This window comes from Echinops telfairi, unplaced genomic scaffold (genome assembly GCF_000313985.2).
Source record: "Echinops telfairi isolate 266 unplaced genomic scaffold, ASM31398v2 ScPeMD7_3533;HRSCAF=4204_0, whole genome shotgun sequence".
Taxonomy (NCBI): Eukaryota; Metazoa; Chordata; class Mammalia; order Afrosoricida; family Tenrecidae; genus Echinops; species Echinops telfairi.
Window position 1 is genome coordinate 48,507,900 of NW_022107431.1, and position 12,429 is coordinate 48,520,328.

At 38.7% G+C, this 12,429-nt stretch overlaps 1 pseudogene; it reads left to right on the forward strand.

The window, feature by feature from the left end:
* Positions 1-9,237: 9,237 nt before the first annotated feature.
* LOC115871167 lies at positions 9,238-9,344 on the forward strand (annotated as a pseudogene).
* Positions 9,345-12,429: the final 3,085 nt, after the last annotated feature.

Consider the following 12,429-nt stretch of genomic DNA (forward strand, 5'->3'; position numbering starts at 1 on the left):
TCAATATCCTTGCACAGCTAGCCCTGGAGAGAGCGATCTGGTGACTAGAAAAAGAGAAAGACAAACAGCAACCCTGGAAGAAATCTAAGTGTCCTCAATGTCTTGAAATTAATTAAGGAATCCCAGGGGGGAATGCTGGGACCTTAAGAGCCATGAAATGTTCTTTTGTTGTTGTTGTTGTTGTTGTTGTTGTTGTTAATGAGGAAGAACTGATAGACATGTAATCATTTCAGTGCTTCTTCAAATAATCTCAATATGACCCAAATATTTGCAGTAGTAAAGGTATATGCATATCTTTCTGAGCTGCTTTTTGCCACTATATTCATCTCTTGCTACCAAGAGCCTTATGGTAATGTGATGCCCATGCTAAAAAAAAAAAATCTTCCTACCAAATAATGTATTTGTTTAGACTTTACAGATTTTTCTCATTCATAACCTCATCTGATCTTAAACAAGCCCTAGTAAATAAGACTAATATGTGGAATGATCTTCATTTTAGATATAAAAACACTGAAAATCAGAAATGGGTGTGATCATGCCCAGGGAGCAGAGTTGATATGATCAAACGTGGAACTTGACCTTAGATGTTCTGTTTTCAAGTCCAGGGCTCTTTCTGTACTCCTGGCTCACATTACATCACCATTGTCCAACACCTACGTAACGCAGTCAGTTACGACCCAGAAGTAGAGCCAAGGTGAAGTACCTAGCACTTTGGAAATGTGCCTGGGATATGTTTCTGCTATACTGCCATTGCCATGAAAGAAACAAAATCCGTGCCATCAGTCTATATGTGTACAGGAGATGAATTTTCTATCATTCCGATAGCAAACAAAATGTGTTGTTTATCTTTTTAGGTTCTGGTATAATGGGAAACATGACCATCCTGAGCCATCTGACAATCCTTTCTATGTTTCATCCCACAGTTTCAGGCACAGTGTCCATGCATCTCATTGCGGGTGGTCCTCTGTTTTTCTGACCTCTCTGAAAAGTCATTCTTAAACTCATCTGTGAAACTCTTGAGCCCCAAACCAAAGATCTTTCATGATTTCATTTTGTGTAAATTCCTCTAAAGCAATAATTCTGAAAGAGTGGTACTCAGACTAGAATATTATCATCAAGTAAAAACTTGTTGAAAGTGAAAATTGAAATTCAATTGAATTATGGTGCTGGCAAAGAATATGATAGAAATGACCATAGAGTTTTCTTGAGTGTAGTTTTGATAGAAGCAGATGGCTACCAGGACTTTCTTCTGCAGCAGCACTGGGTGGGTTCAAACAGACAAACTTTAGGCTAATGAACTGATTGCAAACCATTTGCCCTACTCAGAGACCTGGCAAGAAGGAAAAGTCTGGCATCATACTTCAATAAGTAAGTTAAAGAAAACATTATGGATCACAACCAAAAATTGTCCAAATCAATTGCTTTTGGCATCAACAGGAGGATCAAGCAGTAGAGGGATCAACCACATCATGTTGGGTAAAGCTGAGGGTCAATAAGAGCAAGGGAGTTTCTTGGTGCAATAGATTGACATAGTAGTCACAAGAATAGACCTAAATATGCTGATGCTATGAAGATGACTTGGGACCACACAGTGTTTTGCTCTGTTGTACACAATGTTGTCATGAAATGGCATTCATTTGGCAGCAGCTAATAACAGCAACATGGAACATTAGCATAACCTTACTAAAAGAACAATATTATGTGAACATGCTCTCTCACTGCTGGGTTACCGAGACTGTAACTGTTTAAGGGAATAGAAAGTCCGGTATTCTACTGTGGAGCTTCTGGTGGTTTTGAACTGCTGACTATGTGAATCATAGCACAAAGCATAACCACTACACCATTAAGGCTCTCCAACATAGAACATTAGCATAACTTACTAAGGGAATAATATTATGCGAACATTAGGTAGCAAAATCTTAAAAACGATCAGTAAAATACAACCAGAATATAGTAGAAAATGTTGACACATTCCAGAAAGGATTTCAAAATTTGTTGCTAGAACAGTCAAACCTTCAAGACAGATGCGACAATGAGGCAAATGATCAATAACAAGAGTGGGGAATTCAAAGTGAGAGTTTCCATGTAATGACTAGTAAACTGGAAGAAAATAATACTTAAAAATTTTCAAGGCAACTATTACTCAGTTTAAGTAGATTGTACCAGGGATAAAGCCATGTTGAACAATGAATATTTATGTATTGCTGAACTACTACAGAAGAAAATAAGAATGTCATATTTAACACTCTCTTGGTTTTAATTTATTATCAAAAGTAAGGGTTTGGGCTTATGTGAAGAGTGAAAGCATTGTAAATTGAAAAATATTAAATGAAATGAATGTAAGATGAAAGCATTTTTCATTGTAAACATTATTTTTTTTAAGTTTTAGAGGGCAAGCCTATGATAATGATACTCGTGTGATTGGTGATGACAAAAGTGTACAACCTAGAATTAGTGCTGAAAACCAGGAAGCATTATGTAGCACAATCACAATATCTATTTGGAATCCATCATTAGGAGGCATGGCCACAAGTATGCCAATGGCAATATCTTGCTTTGGAACAATCCAAAGATTTCAGGCACTGTTTTCTGTGTCTCCTCAAAGATGGGGCATCTTCATGAAGCATATCAAAGGAGACCTTGCACTTATTCTCGGGCACACTGTAGGAATGCTGACTGAATGTAGTGAAAGACATTTCACTTAGCCAAAATATGAGATGCACTAAGAGAGCTAACCCAAACCACAGAAAACCCTCAAAGCGTGAATTAGGGTCTCACAAGAAATGAAATTAATTTTGAATTTGTGCTAGCCACAATTGCTATTATGAATGGTAGCTTACTATAAATAGTGATAGCAAAATTTACAAAAATTCAGTTTTAGCAATTTAACTTAAATTTTTTTTACTTTAAAAAAATTTTTAATGTTATTATTTTAAAATCAAAACAAATTATATCAAAAATAATCACAAAAATTTACTTTCCAATAAACTGTAAAGTATTTGGAACAGGAGGTAAAATTCTCATGATGATAAAAGATGACTCATTTATAAGTAATTCTGAAATGAATTTCAATTTAGGCTATTGCCTAGGCAATATGGACTAATATTCTCTATTTTTCTATTCTTTAGAATACTTGATATAAAACATTTTGAGAAAAAAATTTAAAATGCTGTATGAGATTTTTTTTAAAATCATTTTATTGGGGGCTCGTACAATTCTTATCACAATCCATACATAAATCCAGTGTGTCAAGCACATTTATACATTTGTTGCCATCATCATTCTCAAAACATTTACTTTCTACTTGAGCCCTTAATAACAGCTCCTTATTTTCCCCTCCCTCCCCACTACCCCCTCCCTCATGAACCCTTCATAATAATTCGTAAATTATTACTATTTTGTCATATCTTACACTGTCCGACATCTCTCTTCATCCACTTTTCTGTTGTCCATCCCCCAGGGAGGAGGTTATATGTAGATTCTTGAAATTGGTTCCCCCTTTCTACCCCACTTTCCCTCCACCCTCCAGGTATCGCCACTCTCACCACTGGTCCTGAAGGGGTCATCTGTCCTGGATTTCCTGTGTTTCCAGTTGCTATCTGTACCAGTGTACATTCTCTGGTCTAGCCAGACTTGCAAGGTAGAATTGGGATCATGATAGTCGGGGGGGGGGGGGGGGACATTTAAGAATTAGAGGAAAATTGTATGTTTCATCATTGCTACCCTGCACCCTGACTGGCTCATCTCCTCCCCACATCCCTTCAGTCCAGGGGTGTCCGGTTGCCTACAGATGGGCGTTATCATTTCTAGAGATGATAAATATCATCAGTAATGGGAAGTTACATGACAAATATAAATATATTTTCTGTAATAATGATGATTTTTTTCATAGCAATGTTGGAACCTCAGACAATTCATATTTCACTGACTAACTATTCCTTTAAAAATTGTTGAAAAGTCCAATTGCTACCACCGCAGCAGTACCAAATTTCTTCAAACTGAAATAAATCAATCAATCAAGAACTGCAAATACTCGAAGAAAGTTATTTAATTTGCATTATCACTTGCAGACAAATTGTGTTAAAATATTTACAGTAAAAATGTAAAGCTGCCATTCACTTATGGTAACCAAATTAGCAATTTTGCTGAAATAAACCAAGGGAAAATATGCCTTACCGTATTTTGTTTCTTATGTCATGCTACACATCTGAACACCATCCATCCATCAGCCCACTGCCATTGAGTCAAAGCCAACTCACAGCAACCCTACAGGACAGGATAGACCTACCCCTGTGAATCTTTGAGACTGTAATTCTTAGCAGGAGTAGAAAGTCTTTCTCCTGCGCAGCTGCTGGTGACCTTTCAACCCAATCCTCAACCACTACACCACCGGAGTGCCCTAGTCCATCAACACAAACCTAAATATGTACAATAACATGTTTTAAATGCAGTTGTCTGGTTTTTTTACCTAAAGCTTCATACATGTTTTTGTTTGTTGTTATAAGGTATATTTTGATAGAACTCATTGCACTTAACAGTTTGTTATCAAGATTTTGAATCCTTTAATATGTCGACAACTAAACTCTCCATTTGAACTCTTACTCTGGCCCCCATAAATGCTAAAAATGGGCATGATTTTCTTCAAGGGAGTGGCAAGGACTAGATCTTGGGTCTTTCCATTCTTGGCCCTGCATTAGACTAATAATAGAAACTGTTTGTAGGTTTTCCCCTCTTTTACTCTCAGAATGTTGTCTGTCAGACCAGTTAATTTGCTCCCCTCCCAACAGCTCGCTCCCCAGTCTTATTAGCATATCCATTTATGAAATCTCTAGGACTTTGAGCCCAAATCAACCCGGTTACTGGGAAGAGAAGCAGAACAAGCAGGAAGGATATGGAATGATGACTCTTGGATCATGGAGTATAGCATGCTTCCAGGGTATAGGAAGAGGAAAATAGAGGACAAAATAGAAAACTTGGATAATGCATAAAACAAGAATCAAAGGAGTAAAAAAAATATTTTTTTTAATTTAAGAATCAAAGGAGTTAGAGAATGGTAATGAGGAGATAACAGGAGTTAGCCATGAGAGTATCTCTTGTTCTGAGAAAAACATGAGAGAGGATGTGGGATAGGAAAAGGAGGAGGAGGATAGAGGAAGAAACGCTCATCTAGGAATCCATTTAGGACATTGAACAGAGATTGATTTGACTTTAGAGAAATGCATGAGAAATTATCTGCTTAGAAATGAATCAAACACCAAATTCACTGCCACCGAGTCATGTCAACTCATAGCAAAACCTATAGGACAGCGTAGAACTACTTCTGTGCGTTTCTGAGACTAAAGCTCTTCATGTGAGTAGAAAGTCCCATCTGTCTCCCGCAGAGTGGCTGGTGGTTGCACCATGCTGCTGACCTTGCAGAAGCAGCCTAACACCCAGTACACCACCAAATTACCACCAGTAACAGTCATCTATTCCATAAGTACTCAGTGAGAGCCTACTGTCACCTCTGTGTTGTAATAACTCCTGGGGTAACAATGGTGACCCCCAAAAGACATGGCTCTTTCCTCATGCATCTTAAAAGCAAGTGGCAAGCAAGGTATTGATCAAATATCCAAACCACTGAATATATTATTTCAATATGAATTTAGAGTTGTGTTTCCATAAAAGCATTAAAAAAGAGAGTATTTGTGATTTAGAAAATTTGGGTAAAGGTTTGAAAAGGCACACTCAAAAGTAGCACAATATGGCAATTCTAAACTGAATAAGCAAGTAAAAGAACAACAAATAAAGGTAAAGCTCAGTCTAGAATCTGAGGTATCTTACATTTCAGGCCTGTGAAAACCTAGGAAAAGCTGGAGACAATGTGTCAGAGTGCTGATTCTTGTAGAAATTGTGGCTTATTTCTTGGTCTCAAAATATGGAAAATAAAAAGGAAATATACAAAAAGTGGAAACCACCCTACTATGCTCCGATTAGTGAATGGATAAGCAAATTGTACTACAGTAAAATGGAGTACTGCTGAGTGCGACAGGGGAACCACAGGCACTTACTTGGATGAATCTGAAATACATATTGCGGAGCAAAGGAAGACAAAGAAACACACATACACACCTCAGAACTACATAATGTTTGATTCCATTATGTAGGAACATGTTAGGTGCCATCAAATTGACTCTGACCCACAGTGAAGGCAACAGCAGAAGGCAACACTTCCTGGTCCTGCACCATCCTCACAATTGTTTCTATGTCTGGGCCCATAGGTGCAGCCATGATTTCAATCTATCTCTTTGAGGGCATACCTCCTTTTCGCTGCCCTTCTACTTTACCAAGCGCAATCTCCTTCTCCAAGGACTGGTCTCTTCTGACAGCACGTCCAATGTTTGTAAGACGGAGTCTTGCCTCTAAGAGGCATTCAGGCCTTACTTCTTCCCAGACAAATTTGGTTTTTTCTTTTGGAAGTCCATGGTACTTTCAATATTTTAATGAAGGAACAGGAGGGTGTGTTTTTAGAGTGATTAGAAAGTTTTATCTTGATTGTGATGAAAGTTGTATTTCTGTTTTCAACAAAACTCCATTGCAAAAAGTAGGTTTTTATGCATATTGATTATACCATAAAAATTGCGCTAAGGTACACAAAGGAAAAATATAATTTATAATATAATGTTGCCATGCTGCAACTGGGTAGGGATTTTTGCTCTCATTTATTGCATCTTCAAGTTTGTACACCCTTCTAACCACCTGTGATATGTACTTAGATCATAGCTGCAAATTTGAAGTCAAGAGTAAATGTAAATAATTGATGTATCTCCAGAATCTCTTGACCAATCTCAACAGTTAGATTGGAAACAAAGCTGCAAGTTAGGTCACTCTTGAACAGTTTGTTTGCTTATTCCATTCTATTCACATTGTGAAGTACACTTGTGTCTCAAATCTAATCCAGGCCAGGAAAGCATCTTGCTTGAAACCTATCTTCTTCATGTAGAAATAGAATTGGTTAAATGCTTTAAAAGTCCTTGTTATAAGACTCAAGATTTGAGTAATAAGCCCTTTGTCTGATATGTTGTTTACTAAATATCTTTTCCCAGTCGGTGGGCTCTCTTATTACTCTCTGGATGAAGCCTTTCAATGTACACAAGTGTTTATCTTTAGTATATCCCATACTCATCTATTTTCTTTTCTTCTGGGTGTGTATCCTTCCTTATTTCTGATAGCCTATGCATTCCCTGTGCTAAGGTTCTTAACTTTTCCCCAATTCTCTCATTGATGTTCCTGATAGTTTGGGGTTTTACCTCAAGGTCTGTGAGCCACCTAGAATTTGTCCTTGTGGGGGCAGGGGGTGAGGTAAGGGGCTTGTTTCATTCTTCTGCAGGTTGATGTCCAGTTTTTCCAGCACCATTTATTTAAAAGGGCATCTGCTTCCCATTTGATATCTTGGGGGCCCTTATCAAAGATCAGTTGTCTGTATGCTACTGTTTTTATTTCTGGATTTTCTGCTTTTATCCATTGGTCCAGTATCTATCATTATACCAGTACTGTGCTGTTTTGACAAATGTGGCTGGATCATAAGTTTTCAAGTCAGATAGTGCGAGCCTGCCCACTTTATTCTTCTTCTTCAGGAGTTCTTTGCCAATTCGGGGCTTCTTCCTGTTCCATATAAATTAGGTAGTCAGTTTTTCCATTTCTTTGGAGAAGTATGCTGGTATGTGTATCGGGATTGCATTGAATTTATATAGTGCCTTAGGTAGGATTGACATCTTTACAATATTGAGTCTTCCAGTCCATGAGCATGGGGTATTCATACATTTTTGAAGGTTCCATTTGGTTTCTTGTAATAATGTTTTATAGTTTTCCTCATATAGATCTTTTATTTTTTTAGTTAATATATCCCTAGATATTTCTATTTATGCTGGGCTATTGTGAAAGTTACTACCTTCTTGGTCTCTTTTTATGTAATCTCATCAGTTGTATAAAGCAATCCAATTGACTTCTGCTTATTGATCTTGTATCTGACTCTACCATAATTCCTCTATCACTTCCAGCACTTCTATTGTGGGGCCTTTGGGGTTCTCAATATATAAAATCATGTCATTGCAAATAATGATAATTTAACTTCTTTCCCAGACATATACCGTTGATATCTGTTGCCTTATGTTATTAGCTAGGACCTCCAGGATGATGTTGAATAAAAATGGGGACAAGGGGCATCCTTGTCTAGTTCCCTTTTTCAGTGGGAATGTTTTCAATGTATATCCAGCGATTGTAATGCTGGCTGTTGGTTTTTCATATATAGCTTGTATTATATTAAGGTAATTTCCTTCCAGTCCTATCTTCTTGCGTGTCTTAATTAGGAATGGGTGTTGGATATTGTGAAATGCTTTTCCTTCATCTATTGATACTATCAGGTGGTTCTTATCCCTTATCTTGTTAATGCGGTATAAAGTACGGCATATAATGTTGATGGTTTTTCAGATGTTGAACCATCCCTGCATCCCTGGTATGAATCCTTCTTGGTCATAATAGATAAGTTTTTTTATAACCTTTTGTATTCTATTGGCCAAATTTTTTAAAAGGATTTTTGCATCAATGTTCATGAGAGATATCAGCCTTTAGTTCTCTATTCTTGCGGGTTCCTTGTCCAGTTTTGGTATCAGTGTTATACTAAGTCATTTGGGAGTTTACCATCCTTTTCTATGTTCGGGAAGAGCGTATGTAGAATTGGTGTCAGTTCTTCCCTGAGCACTTGACAGAATTCTCCTATGAAGACATCTGGGCCTGGGATATTTATAGTTGGTTGTTCCTTGATAACCTTCTCTATTTATTCTTTTGCTATGGGTCTGTTCAGGTTCTTGACCTCTATATGAGATAATCTGGGAAGAGTTTGTTTTTTCAGGTATTTGTCCGTGTCTTCCAAGTTGTATTTATTGGAGTACAGTCTTTGACAGTACTGTGTAATTAGTCTTTTAATTTCATTAGGGCTCACTGAAATTTCCCTGGCTTCATTCCTCATCCTAGATACACTCCTTCCTATCTTTTGTTAGGTCTGCCAGCGGTTTCTCAATTTTGTTAATCCTTCCAAATAACCAGCTTTTTACTGAGTATATTTTTTCCATAGTTTTATCTCCTCCCCGATTTTTATAATTTCTTTTCTTGTGAGTAGGGGTGCAATAGATTGAACAGAAGTTTCACAAAGGAAGAAACTTGAAAGGCCAATAAGCAAATGAGAAAATGTTCCTGATCATACTTACCTGGCAGGGGAGATACCATGATCACGAAGGTGATTTTCCCAGGGCGAAGCTAATCCATTGCACTCCGGATGGGCTGACCCCTGCAATTTCTACACACACACACACACACACACACACACACACACACGCAAAAAAAAGTTTCTGATCAATAACCATCTGGGAAATGCAAATAAAAACAACCATGAGATACCACCTAACACCCACAAAAATAGCCCTCTTCATAAAAAACAGAAAGCAACAAATGTTTGAGGGTGTATGGTGAGACAGGAACTCTCCTTCACTGCTGGTGGTCTTGTAGATACATACAGCCACTGTGGTAATTGATCTGGCGATACCTAAAGCAGATGAAAACCAAGTTACCTTGTGACCCAGCAATTCCACTACTTGACATATACCCAGAAGAAATAAGAAACGGACCACGGTCAGACATCTGCTCTCCAATGTTCATTTCTGCACAATTCACAATCGCAAAAAGTTGGAAACAGCCTAAATTTTCATCAATAGAAAAATGGATTGACAAACTCTGGGATATGCACACAATGGAATACTACACATCCCTAAAAAAGTGATGAAATAATGAAACACCTCATCTCATGGAAAGAGTTGGAGGACACCATGCTGAGTGAAGTTAGCCAAGCACAAAGGTCAAGTACAATGAGAATCCACTAAGGTAAGTTCAAACAGCAGCATGGGCACAAGGGAAAATGCACACAGCACACAAATCTCAGGCTGAGATACTCTGGCATGAGTCATACCAAACCCAACGATGCATATGTCATCAAAAAACGATGCAGATAGCACCTATGCTGAAAGACAACTCCCCTCCCCCACCTTCCAACCCCACCCCCTCTCATAGGTCTTTAAGGCCCACAGAGGGGTGGTGGAAGAAAAATGGCAATGGGGGGGGGGCAGGGCACTATTCCCCCCAAGGGGAGGGTATTATTGATGTCTCCACAGGAAAGGGAGAAAGAGAGACCTCATTCCAGTGCACCAAGCCTTGAAGGCAGCATTCCTGCTCAGAGCAGCTCGTTCACTACAGGACTGCAGGACTGGCCTCAGCCCAAAACATGATGTCCCCTCCCTAGATGACAGCACTACAGAGCACAACACTGAAGACACAGTTTGGGAAGTGCAGCTGGTCTGACCCACCCACATGCAGGCAAACCAAGAGAGGAGTGCACAAACCAGCAATTGGAGCAAAGCCAAGAAGTCCCGGAGGAATCCCGATCTTCTGACTCTGCGAGCAGCTCTTGGCACTTCATCTGAACTGGTTGAGGGTTACTACAAGGGGACCACATTGAAAGCCTGAAGATGTAACGTGGTGAGGGTTGGGGTGGGGTGGGGCTGCGGGGGTGACACACCCCTCCATCCGAGTCTGCAGGAAAAGTCATGGGTACTTGTAGGATGTGAGCGTTTTGGACTTGAATGCTGATGACTTACAAGGTATAAATGCTGTTAGATAAGCGGGGCCCAGGATCTGGAACCTTGAAAGAAAAGGAGATTGGGCTGATGGATTATAACAAGTCCTGTATGGTCTCTATCTCTCTCTCATCTAACTAGACAAGATAGGCAGGATAAGCAATCCCCAGGAGACAGCTATGGGACCGACAGTTCAGGGTGGTATGGGAGGGGAGAAGGAGTGGGGAGGTGAGCACTGAGCTAATAACAACAGGAACAGGGGAATAGCAAATGTTCTCAAATGGACGGTGAGAAGGGTGTAGTGCTCCTGGTCATGTTTGATCAATCGAAAAGCATCCAAGAGGAGTTATTGAAAGGTGAATGATGGGTAAACATGATAGTGGGACAGGAAGAAAGAAAAGAGTAAGTAAAAATTATATATAAGTATAAACATAGATATGTATATGTGTAAATATATACATATAGGTGTATTTGTCTATATATAGACATATATGTAAGCACAACAAAGAAGCAGATAGACTTTGGGCCTCTACTTAAATCTTGCCTAAGTACAAGAACGGTTTGTTCTAATAATGTGGCACTGTATGATACCCATTTTCCTGACATGATCACTAAAGACAAAATGGTTGCAAAAGCAAATGTGGTGATGAAAGCTGATAGTGTCTGGCTATTAAAAGATATAGCATCTGTGGTCTTAAAGGCTTGTAGTTAATCAAATGGCCATCTAGCAGGGAAGCAAGAAGCTCACATGGAAGAAGCACACCAGCCTCTGTGTTCATGAGGTGTCCATGGAAATGGGTATCAGAAGTTCAAAAATAAGCAATCAAATGGATGTGAAGGAGCGTGAACAAAGTGGAGACCCCCAAACCCACCTGTAAGACAATTGGACAGTCCCTCACAGACGGGCCACATGAAAGGGATGATAAATTCGGGGTGTGGTATAGCACTGATGAACCACATAACTATCCTCTAGTTCTTTAATATTTCCTCCCCTTATTATTATGGTTTTTGTTTTATCTCATTAATCTTGTTAGACCTGTGTAGGTTCATTTGTATAATTAAGATTGTCCAATTCATGGAAGCCAAGATAGATAACCCCTCAGTAACGGGAGTAATGACTCCCTGAGTATACAGGAAGGGGGATGAGGGGAGATTGATAGCAAAAATGATTGTATAACCCCACTCAAGGAGAGCAAATAACAGAATTGGAGGTGAATAGATCTATTGGATGGGGTAAGATACAGCAAAAGTAATAATGATGATAATAATATATAATAATAACAATAAGGGCTCCTGAGGGGTAGGGTGGGGGAAAGAGGGGATAAAGGAGAGCTGATATCAAGGAGTTAAAAAAGAAAGAAAATGTTTGGAAATTGGTTGTGGTAGCAACTGTACAATTATGCTTGACCTAATTGAATTATGGATTGTTATGATGTGTGTACAAGCTCCCTATAAAAGGATTAATAAAAATAAATAAGTATATATTTTTTAAATTCAAGAACGTAAATGAGCAGTTACTATAAACAGTAACCTAATCTTCAGTTGTAAAGAAGCTGAACTTTCACAGTAAAAATTTTATGGAAAATAGTTTCCTAAATTGGTTGTCAGGGTAATCCACTGGAATAAATTGGTATGGCGGCCCAATTTAACAACTGTGGACTGCAACCATGCAATCGTTAAACAGCCCTTGTTCCAAAAGAAGGTAACTGGGCCCTGTGCTCCCTGAATTTCAGAGTTAAATGTATTTTATTACCTACTGGATACA